This window comes from Balaenoptera physalus (genome assembly GCF_965194825.1).
Source record: "Balaenoptera physalus genome assembly, chromosome: 2".
NCBI lineage: Eukaryota > Metazoa > Chordata > Mammalia > Artiodactyla > Balaenopteridae > Balaenoptera > Balaenoptera physalus.
Window position 1 is genome coordinate 116,896,080 of NC_138883.1, and position 26,063 is coordinate 116,922,142.

The 26,063-nt window shown below is 44.5% G+C and overlaps 1 long non-coding RNA gene across 1 annotated transcript; it reads left to right on the forward strand.

Annotated features, from left to right (window-relative positions):
- Nucleotides 1–65: 65 nt before the first annotated feature.
- On the forward strand, nucleotides 66–26,063 carry LOC309651613. Its single transcript, XR_014258254.1, has 3 exons — nucleotides 66–8,904; nucleotides 13,851–13,931; nucleotides 14,332–26,063. It is a non-coding gene; the product is annotated as an uncharacterized lncRNA (long non-coding RNA).

The following is a 26,063-nucleotide window of genomic DNA, read 5'->3' on the forward strand; positions in this document are numbered from 1 at the left end:
ACGTGGGAGAGGGGCGGAGAGCCCTCTTGCTTTGTCCAAGTCCTGGCTCTTGGGGGCGCTCGCGGTTCGGAGGCCCTGAGGGAGGTTGGACAAAGTCCGTAGGGCCTGTCCAGGCGCTGTACCCCTTCCGGGAACTCCATCCGTACCCCGAAATAGAGCGGCACGGATACGTTTGTTTTCCCAGTAGGATGAACCGGACGGATTTTGAAGAAGCGGGCAAACCTCATGTCAATCTTTGATCCAGTCGGTGTCCCCATTTGATCTGGGCCTGCAGTTCCTCAGAGGGGCACAAATCACACTCCCCCTGTTTTAATCTGTCCCTCTGCCCGTCTGTCCATCCTCCACTGTTTTTTTTTTTTTTTTAAAGTAGAGGGAAGGATTTTTAATTAATTAATTAATTAATTTTTGGCCGTGTTGGGTCTTCGTTTCGTGCGAGGGCTTTCTCTAGTTGCGGCAAGCAGGGGCCACTCTTCATCGCGGTGCGCGGGCCTTTCACTATCGCGGCCTCTCTTGTTGCGGGGCACAGGCTCCAGACGCGCAGGCTCAGTAGTTGTGGCTCACGGGCCTAGTTGCTCCGCGGCATGTAGGATCTTCCCAGACCGGGGCTCGAACCCGTGTCTCCTGCATTGGCAGGCAGATTCTCAACCGCTGCGCCACCAGGGAAGCCCCCCATCCTGCACTGTTAACTAAGCTCATCCTCTTTCACGCCCGGGGCTAGGCGCTCCCCCGAGGAATCAGATGGCAGCAGCGCTGCTGTGAGCCCTTGGGGCACCCGTGGCAAGAGGAATTCTATCCCTTTGGAGCGTGGCCGAGACCCGCAGCTGCTCGGGGCATTTGCCGAGACTGGGAGAGCCCGCAGTGATCGTCCTTGCTGGATGATCAGATTCAAACCTTAAAATAACCCTTTTGGGGGCGCTCTTCCCTTTAACAATCTCAGAAAATGCACAAATGCACACATTCTTGTGTACCACATAGGGGGGTTTTGGACCTGGGTTAAGAAACCCTCGTTTCTCCTCTTCTCCCTTGGTAATATGACTTAAACCCAGCAGGCCCTGTCTTCATTGTGACTCTTCTGTGTGTGAGCCTAGGTTGAGAGCCAGTGAAGCTAGACTTGCTGCCCACTCATTCTCAGCAGCCATCATGCCGGGTCTGGTCTTGTTCCTGGCCAGTTTCCATTTTTCCAGATCTGCAGGCTCCTGACTTTGGCTCTGTGTCTGATTTTCCACACTGCCCCTGACCTTTGGACTTGGCAGTGGATCTTATTTCTCTAGCTTTGATCTTGGGCATTAGGCTTCATTTCCCCCAGCCCCATATCACCAGCACTTCCCTATCCTGGTCATCTATCCTCTCCGGCTCACCCCACCCAGCCCACCCGACCATAGCATCGCTTTCAAAGGAGATGTTCACACAGGAAGAGATTTGGGCTACCACAGAAAAGAAAGAAGCCAAGGAACCAGTGAGATCTGTGTGAAGCTGTCTTCACTAGAGTTGCCTATCCCTATCCCTTCTCTCTCCTCAGGGAGACGTGTCATTTAGTTCCCAGAGAAACTGCTCCCCCAGATGACCCCCAGTGAGCAGGTTTTCCTACCACCCCAGAAGTGACTGAAGCAGTACTTATCTCAAAAGCAGTGAATTCACTGGCTGGCCAGAGACCATTTCTCTCTACTGAGAATTTGAACCAAGAGTCTGTAGCTAGTTGGTTTTGGTTGTGGACCTGCAAGATCACACAAGGCTGAAGGTCAGATAGGGCCAATTAAATATATTTCCAAGGTGAAGATTTGGGGGAGCAGAGGAAGCTGAATTGTGGGAAGACCATGGAGCAGACAGGCTTAGAGGAGCAGGGAAGTGCTCCACGCCAAGTGATGTGGAGAGAAAGCCACTTGGGGCCTTCCCTTCTGGCTCCCAGGACACCTGCTGAACTGCCAGCACTTTGTACTGAATTCTGCTGCTTCATTCTAGCCTTGCCAGAACTTTTCCCCCCTCCAGTTTTATTGAGATATAATTGACATATAACATTGTATAAGTTTAAGGTGTACAACATAATGATTTTCTATACATATACATTTTGTGCAATAAAATGGGGATTACCACAATAAATTTAGTGAACATTCATCACCTATATAGTTACTATTTTTTTTCTTGTGATGAGCACTTTTAAGATCTACTCTATTAGAAGCTATAAAATATACAATACTAGAATTTGGGGTTTACCCACAGAGGCAAAACAGAGGCAGGCTGGAACCTGGGACCTGGGACCCTTTACTGCAGTGCTTGCACCTGGACAAGCATCTCCTCCTCTCCTCCTGGAGCAAGAGTACAAAGAAACTATGAGGCACTAAAAATAACTGCAGGCATGGGCAGTCACAGCGAATTATGAACAAGATACAAAAAGGCCAAAACCCAACTGCCGCTTCTTTGTTTCTTTGAATCTATTTTTAAAATTTATTTTTATTGAAGCATAGTTGAATTACAATGTTGTGTTAATTACTGCTGTACAGCAAAGTGACTCATTTATACATATATATACATTCTTTTTCATATTCTTTTCCATTATGGCTTATCTCAGGATATTGAATATAGTTCCCTGTGCTATACAGTAGGATCTTGCTGTTTATCCATTCTGTATATACCAGTTTGCATCTGCTAATCCCAAACTCCCACTCCAACCCTCTCCCACCCTCCTGCTCCCTTGCCAACCACCACTTCTGGGGTGCTGGAAGCAAAAGCAGAGTACTGCGCATGCCCCCTGCACACAGCACCAGCAAGTGGGTGGGCACACCACCTAAGCCACCCCTCCAGCCCGGCCCACCAATCCACCCCTACCCTCACTCCACTTAAGGGACCAGCTTGCCCCCCTGCCCCCCAACCTCGGGGAGCCAGAAAGAGCACCTGTTACTTGTTTTCACTCCCTTGTGCTGCATCATGTGTCCCAATAAAGCCTTGCCTGAATTTCTCATCTGGCCTCTTATTAATTTCCATCTATTAAAGAGTCCAAGAACCCAGGTTGGTAACAAACAACAGCAGCTTGAACAAAATGGAAGTTCATTTCTCATGTAAAAGTCTAAATAGGCTGCTGGTACTCTGTGGGTGACAGCAGCAAGCGTGCCCCATCTGGTCATTATGGGGTACTCTGGGGCTCCTGTTTGTTGTTCACTCAGCATCTGTTTGCATTGTGGGTGGTGGTGAGGCTGGATAATGGGCCCAGCACCAACTTCAATTTCAACAGACAATTAAAGGCAGGAGCTGCGGGAATTGAAGAACATGAGTGACAGTTGCCAGTCATGCTGGAGCCTGATGTGGCTTCTGGTCTCATACACAATCATAGGGGCCTTGATTCCTTCTACTCCTCACTAGAGGCTCAGGGGCTGGCATTCAGCTCTCTTGGTAGTATGGTCCCTCTTGAAAGATTTCCTTAGTGAACAATAGTCATTTCAGATTCTGATCATCTATCTATTTAATGAGTTTGGAATGCTCCGCAAGCCAATTGTTTTTCTAGAAGTTAGATTTCTGGGGCAATTATACAAAACAGCCCTGAGTGGGCAGCTGTGGCTCCCCTGCCTAGTCTGAACAAAGAGAAAAGGACTCGACAAGCCTCAAGTCACCCCTCCCCCAACCCAAATTGCTTCCAGACATGGTCTTTGTTATTGGTTCTCTCTCGCAGGACCTTGAAATGAGAGAAAAAAGCAACTTTATTCCAGAAAATTCAGAGGCAAACGAAGGCTACAGGTGTCCCACCCAAGATCCTGACCTGGAAGGTCAAGGAGCAGATCCCATATTTATATAAGGGAGTAGCAGAGTCCTGTCAGTCCCAAATTAGCTTAAGGCTTTGGCTTTGACATAAATGCCAGTCAACACAACCCATGTGATCTCAAGTGTTTTAAGGAGCATGTTTGTTCCCACATTTGGAACAGAAACTAAAGTAGGACCAAACATCCTCATGAAACCTGGGCTAACCCACTCTTGCCGTAGCTCCAAGCCTCTGGGGTTTTATCCAAGCTGCTCGCTGAAGTCTGCTCTGTGTCAAGGCCTTTGCTGATGCCAGGGATACCACAGGCTACACCCAAAGGCCAGTGTCAGAGCACAGCTTTGAAGGTTATAGAAAACTCCCAGGAGACAAAAAAGAAGGAATAAAGGATCCCAGGATCTGAAAAGAGAAGGCTTTGTGTCTGCAGCCACAGCTCCGGGCAATTCGACATCCTCCTCCCTGACCTGCCATCAGGAGGGCGCTAGCAGAGTGCAGAGGATGGGCTGCTGAATGGGGAGAGGCAGGGCCGTTGAAGGCACAGGAGCTGGGTGACAAGAATGTTAGCAGCAAAGCAGTGAGGAGGGCATGACAGCTCCTTGACAGTGACAGAACTTCCTACACAGGTTGGGAGCAGGGACCTTCTTAGTTTGTGGGGATGTAACGGTGTGGTGGCTTTGGATTTCCACTTTGGGACGAACTGCTTGGACTGAGAGGGAGTGCTGAGCAGGGGAAAGTGCAAGGTGCAGAGCTGTTTGAGCTTCTGTGTGGCAGGGACCCAAGAGCTTCACAGGGCAAATGAGTCAGGGGGTGGGGGGGGGCAGGTGGTGGGGAAGCACAGGCTGGTCCCACAGTGCTCTCGTGGAATGGCTCAGGCTCCCTGGAATGCTGCTATCACACTGCCTATTGCAGCCCTTTTGCACGTACAGGCCCTTCTGCTTGACGTTCCTCTGCAGGCTGTGTCGACCAGCCCTGTTGGAGGCCATGCAGCATATGTTATAGTTCGGATTTGGGTTCTGTAACACTTGCTATGTACGTTTGGAAGGCAATGGAAAGTGTGCCTTCCAACTGCCTTTCCTTCTTCATTCAAGAACCTTAACGGTTCTCGAACCACTTAGCCTAAGAGTTGTTTTCTAAACTAAAATAAAGGAAAAAATAAATGAAAGGAAGCAAAAACGTTCAACTGGTCTGGCAGGATGTCACTGCTCTCCAGTCGTCAGGGGCCCAGGCTTGTTCTGTCTTTGGCTCTGCCATCCCTAGGGTGACAGCACAGAGGAGGGGGTACATCATGACAAAATCAGGGTTCTGGAAGAAAGGAGAGCTGGTGAATGGTTGTTGCCAGGCAATCACCACTTTCTACTTAAATGGAGAGAATGTGGGATTTGATGCCTGGTTTTAAAACTCCACTTCTGCCATCCACTATCTGTGTGACCTCAGGCAAGTCAGTTAACGTTTTCTGTCCCTCAGTTTCTTTACCTGCAGAATAATTCCTACTTCACTGAATGGTTGTGGGAGCTAGAGTTATCTTAAAAGAGCCTAGCACATGTCTGCTACATGTTGACACATGCCAAAACACTCCCTGCCATTGCTATGATTGCTTCCTGAGAACTATATTTAATTTTCTTCTCAGGCCTCCTGGGCTGCCACTCTCTCACTATAAGGAGGACAGGCATCTCTTCATAGATCACTGTACAGTGACCTTTTCTAAGTTTTAGCTGCTCAGCACCTAAACAATATTCCATTGAATGAAAAATACTACAATTTATTTATCCACTTTACTGTGTATAGAACATTTGGAGTTTTCCCAGTGCTTTACTATTATATATAATATTGCTCTGCACACACTACTGATACACAGGTATAGAAGTTCCTTTAGGGTATAAACTAAGCGTGAAATTTCTGAGTCATATGATAGCGGCTTGTTCTCCTCAACTTTACTAGATAATATCAGACATCTTTCCAAGTGGTACATCAGTTTACCCTCCCGCTGGCAGCATATGAGGGTTTCTGTTGCTCCATGTACACACCAACAGATTCTTAAAATTTTACCATTCTATAGGATGTTAGCAGCAAAGAATGGTGTCTCACTGTGGTTTTGACAAGGTTTTTATCTGTCTCACTGTGGTTTTGACAGGGTTTTTATGTTAGTTAGTTGCGAATATCTTGTCTTCCACCCACGTTGCTTGTCTTTTCATTCTCTTTATACTATCTTTAGTGAATAAAGTTCTTAATTCTAATGTAGTTAATAGTTTCTTCCTTTTTATTGCTGCCTTTTCCTTTATCATTGGTACTTTTTGTTACTTGTTTGAAAACATATTTCCCTACTTGGGGTCACGAAGATATTCTCCTATACTACCTTTTCAGAGCTGTATGGTTTTACGTTTCATGTTTATGTGTTTAATCCACTTTGAAATTGATTTTTGTGTACTGTGGGAGGAATTTTTATAGATACGCAATTGACGCAGTGCCTTTTATCGGTCATTTCTCAATGACTCTGCTTTCCCACCTCTGTCCAGTATCAATTGTCTACATATGTGTGGATCTGTTTTGGGGCTCTTTATTCTGTTCCATTGGTCTGTCCTCATACCAGCACCTCACTATTCTGATGTGATAATGTAAATGTTTTACCTTATTTTTCAAGAGTGTCTTGGCTGTCCTTGGCCTTTTTTCATTCCTGTATACATTTTCAAATTGACTTGTCAAAAAAAAAAAAAAATCCAGTTAGGATTTTCATCAGTTTCAGTTTGGGGAGGACTGACATCTTTTCAACGTTGAGTTGTACCATCTAAGACTACAATACATCCATTTATTTATTTAGATCTACCTAAATGTCTTGCAATAACATATTAGACTTTTATGTGTAGAAGCTTTGCACATCTTTAGCATGATTTATTTCTAGGTACGTAATATTTTTTAGTACCTTTATTAAGATCAAATTAACATACAATAAACTTCACAATAGATTATACAATTTAATAAGTTTACCCTACATACACACCCTGAAACCATCACTACAATCGAGATAATAAGCATATCCATTACCCCAAAAGCTTCCTCATGTCTCTTTGTAATCCCTCTCTCCCACCATTTCCTGTCCAGACATCCTTGCTTCCTACTCTGTACCCAGGCAATTGATGAAATACTTTCTGTTGCTATGGATCAGTTTCCACTTTCCAGATGTTTATATAAATAAAATCATACAGTATGTGCTCTTTCTGATCTGGCTTTTCTCACTCAGCATAATTGTTTTGAGATCATCTAGGCTGTAGTGTGTATCAATAGCTAATTGCGTTTTAAAAACCTTTTTACTTTGAAATAGTTACAGATTCACGGGAAGCTGCAAAAATAGTACAGAGAAGTCCTCTGGACCCTTTATCCAGTTTCTCCCCTGGATCTCTGCATGCCCGCCATTCATATCTCTGCTCAAATACAATCTGCTCACACAGAGTTTCCCTGACCAACCAATATAATAGCATGAGCCTGCAGGGCTCTATCACCTCTCCCTCCTTTACTTTCTGTCTAGAACTTATTCATATCTGATTTTCTCATTTGTTTATTGTGATCTCATCCAATTAGAATATGAATTCTATGAAAACAGGGAGCTTGTCTGTCCTAGTCAGTGACTAGAAGATTGCCTGGCATTCAATAAATACTTGTTGAATAATAACAAATCTTCCAGCTACTGCACAATATGAATATTGTTCTTTCCATGTCACGGATGAGAAACTGGGAAAGATTAAGCAACTTGCCCAAAAGCACACAGTTAGTGATAGTGGTGGTGGGGACATTGGGTGCTGAGATTTGAATCTCTGATTTCTAAAGACATGCTACACTCTCTTTTAAAAAAATTCTGAGACAGAAAGAAAAAAATTCTTCTGAGAATGAAGCCGGTTGCATCTATCTCCTTCTACGGCAGTAGCCCTTCTTTATACCACACACTTAGACCATAGTGCTCAGCCCAGGGGCAGCAAACATCCCAAGTGGTCAGCTCTTGGGGTCACTGGCCTCAGCAGCAGTGGCAGGGCCTGCAGGTTCCAGTGTGGATGTTACTTCCCTACCTCCCAGAAAGAGCAGGCAATTCATTTCCCGCCATCCTCATTCATGTTTATGTTTTCCTTTTTTTAGTTGTTAATGAATTAATACTTCTAGCAATTTATTTCTAAATCTTTCTTTAAAGGATCATCTAAATCTTTCTTTAGAGGGTCATTACAGTTAATTACAATTTATTGCAAACAGATTCCTTTAAACAAGTCATTCCTGATGTTAAAACTATCATACATGTTTTTCTTAGTTTTTGGCACTATGTACTGTTTAGCACAATAAAGAATAACTTTCAAAACAAAAAGTGGCTACTGCTTCACTGGAAAAATATGCTAACAATTAGATTTTATTTTCACACATAAAAATTCTACATATCTTTAGTTAAGGTTTACGAAAAAGTTAACTTCCAAAAAAGATACAAGCTAAGTAAGTCATGATGAAAGTTAGCTGGCTTTCTTGAGAAATGAAATTAAAAACAGACTGCACTGCTTACTTTTCAGCAAATTCCGCTTTGCCAAGTTTCAAAAGGAAAAAGCCTAAAGTAGTTTTCAGTGTTGTCTCCTTGCCTGGGAGAATATGGATGACTTGCTCCTTTCTGACAGCCTACTTTGTCACCACTGTTCCCAATCACAACTGAATCCGTCAACAGGACGGCTTCACATGCTCACCATGCACAGCCTAGAGCTGCAAGCCCAGGTTGGTGCAGATAAATCCCCTCCTTCTTCAATGGATTTCAGATGTTGCTCTATGTGCTCCAGTCAATTTGCATGGAGCTAGTATATGAAAGGAACCGCATTACTTACTGCATGTTTGTCAACTTTCTGGAATCTGGCACATTGGTCAGTTACTTTATCCATTTCAACTTGAGTGGGTATCCAGTAGCGATTTTTCTTCCAGAGCTCCTGATTTGTGGCCAAATGCGTGATCCACCAATTGAGTCATGTTGCAAACTGTGTTATAATCAACACTTTGGAAAATGTATCATCACTGTCACATGCTTCAGAAGGAGCAGCTCTTGGTGACCATGATTCCTGTGGCTGTCCTGGGATGGGGGAAGGAAATGCCCCAGTAATCCTCTTTCTTACTTCCTTGATGCAACTCTTGAGACTGCTCTTCTTGGGGTAAGTGAATACTGGGCTTTTTCTGCTTAAAAAAAATAAATCATAAAACAATACATATTCAGTATATATCATTTAGAAAATACAGAAAGGTTTAAGTACTTTTTTTGTTTAATTTTTATTTATTTATTTATTTATTTATGGCTGTGTTCGGTCTTCGTTTCTGTGCGAGGGCTTCCTCTAGTTGTGGCAAGCGGGGGCCACTCTTCATCGCGGTGCGCGGGCCTCTTCTTATCGCGGCCTCTCTTGTTGCGGAGCACAGGCTCCAGACGCGCAGGCTCAGTAGTTGTGGCTCACAGGCCTAGTTGCTCCACGGCATGTGGGATCTTCCCAGACCAGGGCTCGAACCCGTGTCCCCTGCATTGGCAGGCAGATTCTCAACCACTGCGCCACCAGGGAAGCCCCGAGAAAGGTATAAGTACTTTAAAATTCACCCTTAATCCCACTGATCAATGTTAATTTTTTGCTGTATATCTTTGCAGACTTTTTTATTTAATGAGTGCACACGGATACATCCATCTTCACAAAAGTGGAATTTTATTATTGTATATGTTGTTTTGTAATGTTTTTTCTTAACAATATAATGAACATTTTGATATATCACCAAAATTTTTTATCCTATATGATTTTTCATGGCTGCATAGACTAGTAATTTAACCTACTGGTAGAGAGTTAGACTTCTCACAAGTTTTTGCTATTACAAACAATGAGAGATGAACATTCTCACAGCAAAATCTACTGAGTTTCTTAAACGTCTCTTAAGGATAGAGTCACACCTATGTCCAAGGGCACAACTGATGATGTTCTCAGATTTGCCTCCAGTAAAGTTACTCTACCTCCCTTCTGTAGTAGATAGGAATAACCCCACTCCACATGCACTGCTGTCCACACCGCAGCCTTGCCAGCTCGTTCCATGAAGGATGCTCCAGGCGACCTCTCCGGCTCCAAGAAACCCTACAGAGAGGGAACGTAGAGTGCACCTCAAACCATCGAGTCTGTGGCCACACTAGGCTCTCTAGAGCAAAGGAAGTGGTCCCTAGGCGGAGAAAGACGAACGCGAGTGAGGATGGGCCTTGGGGTCCCACAGACTCCACCTGGTGCCCGTGGATGCATCAGGCTCCGACTTGGAACCTCGGCTTCCTCATCTGCGGAATGGGGATGGAATTCCCTAGGTGATGGAGATGTGTGGATGCGGCACCTTCGGGGATGCATCAGAACCAAGCCCCGCCTGCAGGAGCGCCCCCGGCTCCTCGAGGGGACCGAGGACCCGACAACCTGGCCGGCATCCTGGGGGCGCCCCTCAGGCTCCGGCCGACGCCTCCCCCGGCTGGCCCGCGCCAGGAGGGAGAGCCATTCGGAGCCCGCAGGGGGCGCCGAGAGCCCACGGCAAGAGCATCAGACTCGCGGGGCGGGGACCGCGCGGGCCACGGGGAGGGGTGTCTCAAGCCGAGCCGCTCCCGGCTCAGGGGCCAGGCCAAGCGCCGGGTCTTCTTCTCGTGGGATTTCTTTTTCCGCGCAACAAAAACGCCATCAGCTCAACCAGTCCGCGCTTGGAGCCTCGGCTTTTTTCATCCCCTGCTCAGTCCAGCAGCCGCCGTGCTCCTGGGCTTGAAGTCTCGACTCCAGGGTTTTCAAACCTCAGCGCGGAGGCCACCAGCTCCGGGCAGCCTTACTGGACTCCCCCAGGACTCCGGGATGTGGCGCCTGGGGCGGTGCCTGGTTCTCCAGGGGGGCGGCCCACTTCCCAGGTTGCGCTGTCTCTGAGGATGGGGCTGGGCCTGCCTCCCCGGACTCGAGCCCCTGTCGCAGCACCCGAGCAACACTCCGCCTCTGGCCCACGGTTATAAGTGAGGGGGCCACCTCTTCTCCCTGCGTGGCACAATCGAGGGTCTGCGGGAAGGGACCACGCTCCACCCCCAGCCCTTCAGCCGCTTTGTAGAAGAGAACCCGTGTTCCAGTGGTGCGCGCGCGCGTGGGGGGGGGGGGGAGGGGGAGGGGGAGGGGAGGGGTCCTGCATCTGTGTGGGAGTTCGTACATGTCAGCAGGGTGTTTGTGCGTGTCTGACTGTGTGTATACATATTTGTGAGAAAGCATCTTATAAATTAACGATATTCTATACGGAGTAAGTATTCAAGTCAAATTGGGAAGGATTTAAATCCTTGTTACTTGATGATGTAGGTAAAATAGACAAATTTGAGAGCACCTAACCTTGGGCAAACCTTTTCGTCAACTGGTCCTCACTGTCTCCACTTTCTTAAAAGATCATTGTTTAAACGGAAAAATCGTAACTCATAAAAATATAAAATGAACACGTGTCAGATTTTATTTAATTAATGAGGGAACCAGTGATGTGTTAAATATCAGTTCAAAGGACAATAGAACGACCAGATACACAGGACTTCCCTAGTGGTGTAGTGGTTGAGAATCCACCTGCCAATGCAGGGGACACGAGCTCGAGCCCTGGTCTGGGAAAATCCCATGTGCCACGGAGCAACTAAGGCCATGTGCCACAACTACTGAGCCTGCACCCTAGAGCCCTCATGCTGCAACTACTGAGCCCACGGTTGCCACAACTAGAGAAAGCCTGTGCGCAACAACCAAGACCCAATGCAGCCAATAAATAAATAAAATAAAAGTTAAAAAAATAGACCAGACACACATACTGGCAATGAAGAATAATGAAATGAATTTGTTAATTGATCCAAAATTGACTTCTTCACAGTGGGGGGAAATCAATTGTACCTTCACCCGACAAAATGCATTTACTGCTATGGACAAGACTCATTTGTATTATTTTCATTTTTCTACAATTTACAGACTCAAAGACAATGGCAGGTGGAGACTACTATAGAGTCAGATAACCTGGAAGATTACACTAGCCCACTACTCTATACAGTACTTTTCCTCCTCACTTGCAAAGGCTTTCACAATTTCACCTGGCAATTTGTACAGTCGGGTTGGGTGGCATAAAGGTTCTTCAAAATGTTTGTGGTAGAGCTCTTTTTCTAAGTGACATCTTACAGGAAACCTTAATATATTTTTAAAAATCTCAGTTAAAATAATTTATTATACAGTTAACACATGCTCATTGTGAAAATGTCAAATAGTACAGAAGGTTATTAAGTAAAAAAATTAGCCTCCCTTCTCTTCCCCTCCCTCCTACTCCCCTTTCAACTCCAGAGCTACCTACTATAACAGTTTCTTGTATACCTTATAGATACCGTCCATACATATACAAACATGTTTTTAAAAACACAAATGGGATAAAAAAAATGTGCTCTTCTGTACTTTACTTTTTCTTCAAGTAAAAAACATATTGTGGGAAAGCAGTATGGAAGTTCCTCAAAAAACTGAAAATAGAGACTTCCCTGATCGTCCAGTGGTTAAGACTCCATTCTCCCAATGCAGGAGGCCTGGGTTTGATCCCTGGTCGGGGAACTGAGATCCCACAGACTGCAACTAAGCCTGCATGCCACAACTACTGAGCCCGCATGCCGCAGCAAAGACCCAGCATGGCCTAAATAAATAAATAAATTATAAAAACCCCTGAAAGCAGAAGTACAATGATCCAGCAATTCCACTCCTGGGTATATAGCCAAAGCAAACGAAAACACTAATTTGAAAAAATACATGCACCCCAATGTTCATAGCAGCACTATTTACAATAGCCAAGACATGGAAACAACCTAAGTGTCCATGAACAGATGAACGGATAAAGAAGATGTGGTATATACAATGTAATATATATATACAATGGAATACTACTCAGCCATAAAAAAAGAGTGAAATTTTGCCATTTGCAACAATGTGGATGAACATGGAGGGTATTATGCCTAGTGAAATGAGTCAGACACAGACAAAATTGTATGTTATTACCTCTATGTGGAATCTAAAAAAATAGAACAAACTAGTGAATATAACAAAGAAGAAACAGACTCAGATAAAGAGAACAAACTAGTGGTTACCAGTAGGATGAGGGAAGGGGGGAGGGGCAAGGTAGGGGTAGGAGATTAAGAGGTACAAACTACTATGTATCGAATAAATAAGCTACAAGGATAAATTGTACAGCACAGGGAATACAGCCAATATTTTATGATAACTATAAATGGAGTATAACCTTTAAAAACTGTGAATCACTATGTGGTATGCCTGAAACTTATATAATATTCTAAACAACTATCCCTCAATAAAAAATATATTGTGGACATATTTCCATGTCAGAACCATAGAGGTCCACCTCAGCATTTTAATGGCTAAGTAGTATTCCATGATATGTATACTTAACTTGTTTAAATTTAATTTTTATTGGAGTATAGTTGATTTACAATGTTGTGTTAGTTTCTGCTGTACAGCAAAGCGAATCAGTTACACACACACACATACACACACACATATATATATATATCTCCACTCTTTTTTAGATTCTTTTCCCATTTAGGTCATTACAGAGTACTGAGTAGAATTCCCTGTGCTATACAGTAGGTTCTTATTAGTTATTTATTTTATATATAGTAGTTGTATACCATTAACTTATTTGGCCAGTTTTTTATTAATGGATTTTTTTAGATGTTTCCAATTTTCTGGTTTGTAAACAAATACTGCAGTGAACTTCCTTAATCAGTATGTTTGTGTGGTGTTATCTATCTCTATATATGTAAAATTTTATGAGTGAAATCACTGTGATTAAGGGCAGCTGCATTTAACGTTTTGACATATATTGCCAAGTTACCCACCCCAGAAGTTGTAATTCTTTATTTTTTTCTGCCAAATGGCCTATCTTTACACACCCACCAACACCGGATATTATCAAGCTTTTAAATCTTTGCCAAGCTGATAGAGGGAAATGGCACCTCATAATTTCAGTGTACTTTTCTACAATTATCTCTAGCAGTTATAGTCTTCCCTTTGGTGGGAAATTGCTTCATTATTTGTGTGACTTCCTTCTGCAGGATAATTCACATGGCATGATTTGAAAATGCTTGAGCTAGACTGATTCTCTGGGATCTCATATTCCAGGAGGCAGTTTCTCTGTAAGTGGGGACTGGGCTCTGCTGTGCCAGCGTGGAGCTTGTGTGTCACCTGCGTGTGTCTGGGAGTCTGATGTGTGTCTGAGTGCCAGTGTGTTCTTGTCAATGAGTGTCCGTGTCTCCCTGGCAGTAGGGGAACAGAGATAGTGCAGGTTACAGGAGGTGGGGGGCAGTTATTGTAGGGCACAGAGATCTCTCCCAGGTGGGAAAAGAACAGCTGGGTCTTCTGTGACCTAGAACTGCAAATGGGAAGGGGGCGGAGGACAGAGGCAACCTGGCGCTCTCTGTCTCTCTCACCGCAATCTGCTTCTCCTGGAGTGCGCTCCCTTCTCTCCGTGGACTCATAAACTTGCACATATGGGCCCAGAGTAGCCACCTCAGTATGACCCTGCTTGCTCTTCAGCTGAAGAGGCCATTGCTGTCTGGAACAGCAACTCAGTTTCCCAAGAAATCAACCACTCAGTGTGACTGGGGAAGAGAAAGCAGCCACCAACAAGGTCTGTTTGCAGGGGCTTGAAGGAATGATTATAAATCCCTGCTTCATCACATGCTCCATTGTTTGGAAAGTGGCTGGAAGCTCAAGTCTCCGTCCACTGGCAGTGCCAACAGCGTGTCTGGAAGAAAGAGTAGGAACTCAGGAGGGAGACAGACCTGCGCTGCTCTAATCTCAGCTCTTACTAACTGTGTGACTGAGGGCAGGCTGCTTGATTTCTCTGAGCCTCCAGCCTTCATCTGTTAAGTCGAGGTTAATAGTGCCCCCATCATGAAGTCATTGTGAGGATTAAATGAAATAATAAATGTCATAGATCATAATAAGTACCTCAGTTAGCACTGCCCTAAAAGTGACATAATCACACTTTTCAAAATGAGAATCTCAAAGAAGGTCCCCAGACATCAGAAACGGAGGAGATCCTTCCTTCTTTGGTGCACCCATTCAACAGCAGCCTCGTGCCTGTGGACTCTTGCGAGAAAGACAAGAGCTGGCTCTGCCTCCCCTCCTGTGCCTCTTGCTGCCACACTTTTAATTTTACCCACATCATGCCACTTCATGCTTCTGTGCCTTTGCTCCTGCAGCCCCGTCAGCCTGGAGTGCTGTCCCCGACCTCACTCCACCTGGCAGATGCCTACTTATACTCAAGACAAAGCCGGGCAAAAATATATATTATTTAATCTCTCATATCTGGCTCTTTGTCTGAAATAGAGTCAGGGTGGACTCCTATCTTATCATATACAAACATAAAATTCCAGCTGAATTAAGGACTTAAAATGTAAAAAAGAAAATATTAAAAATCTGGCAGGACAAACCACAGTACAACCCTAGCATATACCCACCTAATGAAAAAGTCAGATGATAACCAAGTTCTGGGGTGGATATAGAGCAATTAAGCCATCTCTTACATTACTGGTGAGGGTGTAATTGGAATCACCACTTTGGAAAACTGGCCATACCTACAAAAGCTGAATGTACACCTCTCCCGTGATCCAGAAATTACACTCTTGGGTAAATATACAACAGAAATGCAAACATAAATTCACCAAAATTATGTACAAGAATGTTCATAGCAGCACTATTTGTAAAAGACCCAAATTGGAAGCAACCCAACAATAAGACAGATAAACACAGTGTGGTATATTTATGTAAGGAATACTGCACAGCAATGAGAATGAGTGGACTTCATGAATGAATCTCGCAAACACGTTGCTGAGTTAAAGAAGCTAGGCACAAAAGAGTACATATGGATGATTCGTTTAAATAAACTTTCGACACTAACTTCTAATGTTCGAAGTCAAGGTAGAGGTTAATCTTTGGGGAGGGTAATGACTGAAAGGAGACACGAAAGAGCTTCTAGGGTGCTGGGAATGTTCTGTTTCTTGAGCTGGGTCCCAGTTACATGAGTGTTTTCACTTGTGAAAATTTATGGATCCACAAAAATATGTGCAGTATTTCATATGTATGTTACACTTCAATAAAAATTTGTCAAGGAGGCCTCATATAAACTAGGTGTTCGAAGACCTTCCCAACCAAAGTTGGAAATCTGAGAGGTCAAAAAATATAGACATTTTTGCACATAGATATTTTTAAAGCACGTTTATGGCAAAAGATACTGTAAGCAATGTCAAGAACAAACATTAGATTTGGAAAAAATATGTGTAATGCATCTGATAGTCAAAGCTGTAATATGTAAAGAGCTTTTACCCATTGGTAAGACAACCCAATGGAGAAATAAATAAAATGATAGTAATGCAAATCAGAGAAGAAAATTATCCAACTATGTGGAAAGATGCTGAAATTCATTAGAATTCTGGGTAATGTAAATTAAAGTAGTAATAAGATACCAGTTTGCACCTTTCAGGCTGGCAAAATTAAAAAGGGCTTCTATACCTATTGCATATGGGGGAAAATTGTGCACTTAATCATTGCTGGTGGCGGGGGGCGGTGGTGGTGGTGGGATGAATTGGGAGATTGGGATTGACATATATACACAAATATGTATAAAATAGATAACTAATAAGAACCTGCTGTATAAAAAAATAAATAAAATAAAATTTAAAAAAATCATTGCTGGTGGAGATATAAATTATTACAGCCTTCTTGGAAATCAATCTGGAAAAATCCATTAAAATTAAAAATACATATGCCCTTTGACCTAGTAATCCCACTCCAGGGAATCTATTCCAGAGAAATGAAAGCCTCCACCTAAGGGCCCATGTACAAGGGTGTTTTATTGCAGCTTTGATCGTAGAGGTGCACGCACGATGCCTGTGTGTGTGTGGAGACACACACACCCTGGGAACAAAGCAAATGCCTCTCAGCAGAGAAATGGTGTAAATGACAGTGCTTTCCCTCAGGGCTCACGGTCCAGAGGCCCCGGGGTAAACTGTGATCTTTTCTGTCCATAGGAGATCTCCACCTCTAGTTTGGGGCAGGGTGGACAGTTGTGGATGTTTGGAAGCTCACTTCCTCCTGTCCTTAACCAGCAGCATTGATTCCAGAGCAGGGCTTGGAGGAGTGACCATCTAGGACAGAGGCATCCTCTCTCAGCAGGGCTCAGATCCTGTCCCTCCAGGATCAAAGAAGGGACACCCACAAAGGAAGATCACGGAGGTGGCTCTTACAGACATCCACTGTCAGTCACACCTACAGTGACTTTCTTAAGCCAAAGTCAGACAAAAATCTCTACTAACTGAAGAATAAATGAGACGTGAGATCAGTTGCAAATAATTATTATCTAAAAGCCATGTTTCCCTTCGGATATTTGTGTTCAAGTCACGTCTCCATCCACCTGATGGACCCTCTCTTAAGTGAATTAAAGTGTTCAGTGAACTCACTAATCTCCAGTCAACTGCTGGGCGGTCCTAGCCTAGCTCAGGAAGACAACTCTAAGCAGGTCTATATACTAAATGGAGGCCCATGTAGTACACGGGTAAATATTTAAAATTATAAAGAAAGCCAATAAACTATTAGATAAAAAATTCTATCCCCCTATCCTGAAAAATATACCTTCATAAGATCAAAAAAATTATTTACAGTGTAACACAGTGTAACACTGTGGTTTTTATAGGAATGAAAGTTGGCAAGCCAGTTAAGATAACAGAATTTAATTATTTTTGCACGTATTTGGACATTCTGTGGACCGGCTGGTGATGTTTAGATAAGTAATAAGATCAACATCTATATAAATCATAAATTGTTGTGTATCTTTTCATTAAGTTTATTTTTCTTGCTTTCCTTATTGCAATATTACTTAATGACCTTGATTACTTAATTACCAAAAATCAACATTTTTGCACAATTTATGTTCTATTGAAAATGATGATAAATTAGACTATCTTTTTTGAATCAATGTAATTCTTAGATAATTAAAAAAATTCATTTTGATTTGGAGAAAGTTTCAATAATAAGTGAGATGGTCATCAAAATTTTAAAAACCATATTTAAATTTGCAAGTGAACCATGAATTGTACACATTCCATTCAAATATTTTAACGGAGTTAAGATAAGTTATCATTATTACAGAAAATACTACAAAATATTTTAATTTCACAGTATAAATTTCTACCTCTTACATTGTAAATTTCACCATCTCTTAAAGTAATATCTAGATTCATGCAATGATGGGAAGAATTAGTGTCATGTATCTATACTTAACATATATATGGTTTTAAAGGTAAAATAAAGTGTGAACATTGCAAAATGTTCCTCAGCCACCATGTGAAACTGTCAGTACCACACTATTTCATGAGTATCCCCTGGACCACGAACTGGAGCACAAAGAAAAGCATGAAAATGGATGTATGGCCTTCCTGGGAAATGGCGCTTCACCCTGCAAGAAACTACTGCATTCATGCTATCTGAGAAAAAGGATTTGACAAGCTAATTAATTTGTCTTTTTTTTTTTTCTTACCTAAGTGCTTCTGCCACTCAAATCTTCCTCTTACTCTGAAGCAGTGTCTGCCTCCGATGTGGGTAGATGCACAGCCAAGAAACCTTTGTGACGTTCAGACACAGTTGTTTTTTGTGTCTAGGGCATAGGGCAGTGGTGTTTCCTGGGGCCTGAACCGTGTTACCTGCATACCTGCGCTATGCCCGTGCTGAGCACCAGATCCCAAGTGCTCCTTAATCAATTTGTTTTTTGTGTATTTGTGATGTGTGGGATCTTCTAAAGCAGGGCTTTGCAAATTTTCTGTGGTGCAGGATCGGTTTTTAATTTTCCAATCCAATCCAAACCAATTCTTCTGTAAAAATCCAATAAAAGTAAATCACTAGAAAAATGAAATTTTAAAAATCCATACAAAATACAAGGCTAAAGTTTTACAAATTCAACAGACATGAAATTAGTCTCAGTTTTTGTGCGAACTCATCAAGAACCAGTAACAGACTCTTTGTGGATTGGCACTGGTCCATGCACCACACTACTCAGAAAGTCAAGAGACCCTCGGTAGGGGCTACTCTTGCCTCTGTCTAAGGGTGGCACCAGAAGCCAGCAGGATGAATCCTACCCCACAGTCTTCTTCAGTCTCTGTTTGAGCTTTACCCTATGTCATGCGGCTCTCATTTCAGGCCACCAAGACCTCTGTTCTCTCATTGTCCTGACATAGGTGCAGACCCCTAAGTTCCCATCATTTCCACAAGCCTCTGCAGCCCCCGCTTCTCCCTGAGTCACCCCACATCTGTGTACGATGAGGGGGGCCTTGAGTGTCATGCCTGGAGAGGAAGCTTCTGAGCCAAGGACCACACCGAGAGTGTGATGTTGCCTTCAACACAGCCAGGACCTCTCCTGGGCCTGATGGTCAGCTCCACACATTGTTGGGATAGGGGGTCAGGCTCAAGAGGGCTTCTTTGTCCCTTGAACTCAGGGAATGTGGCTACTTCTGTGGCAGGGCCAGAGGGCAGGTGCATTTCTGGAGCTGAGAGTAAACTATTTACCTGTCTTTACTCTTAGGGAATGATGCTAAAACCTGAGACTGAATTGTTTCAGTTGCTGTGTCTGCCGGAGGAGTTGGGACCCTACATCCAGGGCAAATGGTCACGCCTGCCGTAGGAAGCAGGAGATGTTTGCATCTGAGGTGTTAACAAAGATGAGACCAGAAAGCCTATGGTCAGTCCCCAGACAGGCAGCTGGTGAAAGAAGGCCACGAGAGCTGGTCAGAGCTGATGCCCCCCTATGTTGGGGAGAGTAAACAGGAGAGAAAGAAGATTCCCAGAATGCTTTCGGTTTTCTTAGTGGAGGTAGGAACTTCCATTTCGCCTGGGGTCTGCAGTAATTCCAGAGCTCACAACCTGCTTCCAGAAATCCCACATGGGACAGATACATGCCCCTAAAATCATCCACATATTTTTTTATCCCCACATATTTTTTATGACCCAATTCAAATTTTCTATGCTTGTCACTTCTCCTTCTCATAGATATTTTTGCAGTTTTATTCATTACCAACTACTGGCAATTCATTTAAGCTTTCTCCTTTAATGTTTTAAAATTACAGAAGGAATTTAGAAGCATACAAAGTGGAAGTCTATCTTCATCATTCCCACCGTCCTGTGCTCCTCAATCCCACTCCCAAGAGTTAAGGATTTTTACCAACTGTTAACAGTATGTCCTTCCCCGTTCCTGTCTACACATTTGCAAATACGTCTCTTTCAACACTCTCTATGGGGGAAGCAATGTCATGAACAACCCTGTGGAGAAGCCTAAGTGGAGAGGAATTGAAGCCTCCGGCCAGCAGCCATGTGAGTGGGTTTAGGAGCAGATCCTCCAGCCGTCACCAAGCCTTCAGATGGGACTGCAGCCCTGGCTGACAGCTTGACTGCAACCTTGTGAGAGACTCTGAACCAGGACCACCTTGAGAAATTCCTGACCCTCAGAAACTGTGTGAGATAATAAATGTTTGTTGTTTCAAGTTGCTAAATTTTGAAGTTATGGGTTATACAGCAATGTAATTAACACAACTTTCATTTCTCTCCAATTCCTGCATCATTGTTTAGTTCCCCTCGATAGCAAAGCCCTTCAAAAGAGTTGTCTATGCTCATCGCCTTCTTTTCCTCCCCAGACCTTTTATCCCCCCAATGCTATCTGTTCTAGTATGTTAGCCAATAACTACTACCTGTGGGACTAGGACGGGATAGGGCAGTGCCACGTTCTGATTAGTTGAAATGTTCTCATGTGAGGTACCTGTTGCAGATCCTGAGATGAGGGGTCACCTAAAAGGGATTTATTAGGGAAGAACTCATAAGAAAAGTTGGAAAGGGAGTGGGGAAAGCAGGACAGGGAAGAGGAGGAGGTGAAGCAAGAGTGAAATCTCAGGCAAAGTCCGAGTCTTAGACTGATCCTGATGGCTCTGGAGAAAATTACCCCTTAGTTTGTTCCACCTCGAGGCAAGAGAGCTAGGCTTTCATACTGCCATACTAGTTGGTCATTGTGTGGGCTACCCCAGGGGACATAAACTCCCAGACACTTCTGGCTGTCTGCATGTACAGACAGAACAGCTCCAGTAAGGATCCAAGGGGGAGCTGGGCAGGGTATAGTCAATATTTTCTTCTGCAGTGCTTCTTAAACTTTAACGTGCACTCAACTCATCAGGGGTTCTTGTTAAAATGCAAACTCTGGCTCAGTAAGTTTGAGATGGGGCTGAAATTCTGCATTTGTAACAAGTTTCCAGGTGGTCCTCAAGCTTTGAGTAGCAAGGAGCTACAGTACCATTCGTGGGAATTTAACGTTATGGGAACTGATCCTTCGGTGAAAGAACATCAAGCATGCTCTGGGTATCTGCTGCTGTGTATCAAACCAGCCCCCAAACAGAGTGGTTTACAGCACAATGTATTATTCTGCGAGTTGATTGGGCTTAGCTCAGTGGAGCTCACTGGGCATCTCTCAAGCAGTTGCAGTCAGAAGTTGGTTAGAGCTGTGTGGTTTTCTGTGCTGAATGTCCAGGAGGGCTCACTCATGTGGTTGGCAGCTGACACAAGGTGTTGTCAGGGAGCTCAAGTGGGGCTACTGACTGTCATGCCTCCCTGTGGCCTCTCCATGTGGTTTGGGCCTCTCATAACATTGTGGCTGTTCTAAAGAGTATCCAGGACTTGTTTTAATCAGGTATGGTAAGACACGCAGACATGGAAATGATTGACACGGAGGAAGACGTTTACACTCACAGATCCCTAGAAACAGGAGGCATTGCGTGCCATGCAGGGCCACACAAGGAAGCACTGGGGTCATCAGGAGGCAGAAATCGGGGAGAGGAGAGCACGTTCCAGAGCCTTTATCAGGGTTTTTGCGGGAAGGCATGGGCGAGGCAGGGTAGGCACAGTGAGTAAGTTTAGGCCCTGGCTATGGAGGTGGTCCTTAGTTGTCTGGCACGTGGCCCTGGAGTGAGATAAGGCACGGGGGATATTGGCTTAGTGTGTAAGAATATGATAAAGGAGATGGTGGAAGTGTGGGCTCTAGATTTGTTGGTTTGTATATCAAGGGCACACTCGTAAGGGAGGGTATAGGAATGAACTAACCCTGGGAGGGGCATTCTCTCCAGATCAAGGCCTCAAATGCCAGAGCATTAAGAATACAGAAAAGAAGAAAATATAGTCAATAGCTTGGTTCTGAAAGGGACCCAAGAGAGAGCATTCCCAGAGGCAGGAAGAAGAAGCTACTAGGCCAGTTAAAAGCTATGCCCAGAACTGATGCAATATCCCTTTTGCTGTATTCTATTGGATGAAGCAAATGTTGGATAACTTAGATACAAAGGGGAAATAAACTCAACTTCCTGATAGGGGTGTGGTAGGTTTACATCATAGAAGGACATGTGGGATGGGTGATATTGCTGTGGCCATCTTTGGAAAGTACAATCTGTCAGATGCCTATCTTAATCAATGTAAATATCTGTATAAATATCTGACAACAGCCAACTTGGTGGATTCTGCAGGTAAAATGCTCCCAAACAAAACATCTCAATGTATGAAGGCTCTGCATCCCCACCAATCTGAATAACAGGAAGTCCAATCCTTCCAAGTGTTTCCCTCCTCAGTATTTCCAAAGTTTCCAGTAATGCAGAAGTCAGCCTACAAACTACTTCTGGTTCTTGCTCATTGCTGCCCCCTCCTGGTGAATCAGAAATTCAGACACTCCACACCAGCCAGGACTCCAAACCACTGCTCCCATCCTCATCCCAGCCTACAGGTAACTCTAAGTCACAGGCTTAAATTCAAGTGCCATTAAGTTGAGCCCTTCCTAGGGGTTCAGCAATGAGACATCTATCTGGGGCTTCCCCAGTCCATTAGATATGTTTTTCTATCCCCCTCTATTGAGTAAGAGTTATAATTTTTTTCCCCCAGGGCAACATGTGGGTACAAACAGATACTAAAGACTCAGCTGGATTCTCCTGCCAGCAGCTTTCAGGCCCACCCCCGTGGAAACAGCTGTATTCGGTTACCTGAGTCGGATCGGCATGGCAACCCCAGCTTTCCCAGGTGGAAATAGGTGGGCAAGGCTTGAAGAAGAGAGGAAGGCTGTGGTTGTCTCCTTTTCTCAAGGCATGTGGGAACCCAGCAACCACCCAATCGGAATGTCCCATGACTTGAGATTTTATAGTTTATAGAAGCTGCCCTCAGGCAACTGAAGCATGGGCATCTTTTCCTGTAAAGATCCATTCTTCCACTTTCTTGCTTTAGTCTGGGTCTCTTTTTCCTGTGGTCTGGTGAGGCCTTTGCAGCCCACTTCCAGGTGGAACAGCCCCTGCTAGGCTCTTCAGAAGGATCACAGGAAGGCCCAGGTGGTTCCGGGGGGAGGTCCCGCAGCCAGAGTGACCACTAAAGCTGCTCACTCATCCTCAGCCAGGCCTCGAACTGTGCTTCCCATGGAGTTCTGGCACTCATTCACAAGCGAAAAAGGTCTGACGTGGAAAAATATTGTTTGTTATTTACAACTTCCCACTGCCTTCTAAAGAAGATGGAACTCAAAGACTGTTGAGTGGGGTCATGGGAGGGAGACTCTAAAATTGGAAGCAAGACAAGGAAAAGTTAAACTTCTCTTCAGAAAGAGAGAGAAATATATGGGGGAGGGTGGCAGGAGTAGAGGCCGAAGCTTCCTGGAAGGGTCAAGGGGGAGGGGAATTGTGTGGCTGACAAGAAACTTTGCAGGGAGAGTGACATGTCTAATTGGAATTTCTGTTGAGTTTGCTGTGTGCTCTGCGATGTGACCCTCTACTGTGTCTTCCCTGTTGAAACTTCAGAACAAAATCAATTTCTTACTCTAATGCATTGTGTGGTGGATTTTCTTTGGAGGAACAAGGAGGAATGCTTGAGGGTTGGTGAGGGGGGATCAGAGGCTTGCACTGCAAGAGCACCAGGCCCGGGTTCAGGGCTACATGGAGCACTGGGGACCTCTACCCTGTGTTCTCCAGTCTGACAACTCCCTTCTTTAAGGAAAAGAACATTTAAAATAGAGGGCACAACTGGGGCAAAAGGTGAGTTTGGAGAAAGATGAAGAGACTCGTGTGGTTGGGGAATGTGAGCGGGTAAGGAACACAGAGGCAATAGGTGAGATAGGGCTCTGGGTAGGACCTTGCTTACCTTCCACATCAAGGATTCTCCCACATGTCCCACTCGTCAAAATCTAAGGGTACTCTAAATTAATCTCAGCGCTCCATGTGTTACCGACTCGGGTACTTGGACTCTTTTAATCAGTAGAAATTGATAAGAGGCCAGATGAGGAATTCAGGCAAGGCTTTATTAGGACTCATGCTGCAGCATGAGGGAGTAAAAACAAGTAACCCTTGGTCACTCCCTGAGAAGGGCGGCTGGTTCCTTTAACGGGATGAGGGTGTGGGCAGATCGGTGTGTCGGGCCGGAGGGGTAGCTTAGGTGGTCTGCCCCTGCCGTTGGTGGTGCTGTGTGCAGAGATCATGCGCAGTACTCTGCTTTTGCTCCCGGCACCTCAGAAACGGCAGTTGGTTTGGCCTTTTTGTATCTTATTGTTCATAATTGCCCCGACTGCGCACGCGTGCAGTTGTGTTTCGTCCCTTATAGGTTCTTTGTCTTCTGTTGCTCGAGGAGATGAAATGTTTGTCCAGGTGCCAGCACTTTGGTGAAGGGTCGCAGGTCCCAGCCTATCTCACTTGTGGCCCAGGCTTGATTCAGTATCACAATCAAAGTAACACAGTCCGGGGCTTCCCTGGTGGCGCAGTGGTTGAGAATCTGCCTGCCAATTCAGGGGACACGGGTTCGAGCCCTGGTCTGGGAAGATCCCACATGCCGCGGAGCAACTAGGCCCGTGAGCCACAACTACTGAGCCTGCGCGTCTGGAGCCTGTGCTCCGCAACAAGAGAGGCCGCGATAGTGAGAGGCCCGCGCACCGCGATGAAGAGTGGCCCCCGCTTGCCACAACTAGAGGAAGCCCTCGCACAGAAATGAAGACCCAACAGAGCCAAAAAAAAAAAAAGTAACACAGTCCGTCTCCGTTGTGTGAGCCCTATCAGCTCTAATCAGCCATTAGCTTCCTCCGGATGAAACCTTCAGTTCTACGGTGAGGGAGGCTCCCATGCCTGCTCTGTCCCTCCAGCTGGGGCAACGACGATGTTAGGACTCGGCCAAGGCATTGCACAACCCTAGGCTGCTTGAGAAAGTTTGTAAGGCATGTCCCAGTAGGAGATGAACTAGCACTGAGAGGCAGGGTCCTGTTGGCTGCAGGGAGGTGTTTCGGATACCTTTCTCCTCTCTGTATGTTACCAAAAAGGTCCCCAAAGAGCTTCCTGGCAAAGACATTTCACACTTTTTAATTACTTGGTGAGTGGCTTACAAATCCTTCTAAATGCCAGCAGATTAGTCTGTGGAAATCCAAAACTTTAGAAAAAATTAATTGAAAGAGCTATTGAATTGAGGAGGTTTTGCCTGAGTAAATATTTTCTCTATGGAATTCTGATCTATTCATTTAGTGATCCTAATTATGGTTTTGCTAATTTGGGGGTAGTTTCAGAGAAAGTGCTTTATTCCATCAGGAGCCCGTCACTAGGTTAAGAGGATTTTGTTTTTCATTTGTGATGTTTCAAAGGAAATTCTTTCTTGGAACGGCTTTAGCTATTCTTTGCTTACGTCTGCTGCTTTGCTGCTCAAGGTTGACAAGAAGATACCTCTGACTTTTGTTAGTTGCCGTGGCTGGTCCCTTGTGTGCTGGCCACGTTCTCTCTCTACCAGCCCTCCTGGGGGCTCACAGGAGATACAGGCAGAGGTGGATGTGCTGCATTTTCCAGGAATCTCCATTTTCTTTATTATTTTCAAAATGAAGGCCAGACTGTCAGAGCAGAGGCCAACTTCTCTCAGGCCTGGGGGTCTTCATGTACGCAGTGCCTCCTACCTGAAGCTCTCCCCCTTTCTCTTCACCTAGCTCTCTCTGAGTCATTCTCGGGTTCTCAGCTCAGCTATCACTTCTTCTGGGAAGTCTTCTCTCACCCTATGTCTATATCTATAGCCATGGACCTGTCTTCTTTTTTTTTTCTTTCGCTTTTTCTTAGATGATTTTAAGTATTAATACAGATGAAATAATTTTTAAAGATGTGGACTATCTTTGTTAGAATAATAATTGAAGGCCTGCTTTTACATCCATTATTAATTGAGAGTCAAAGAGAAGTAAAGAGATAAAACGTTTTATTTTT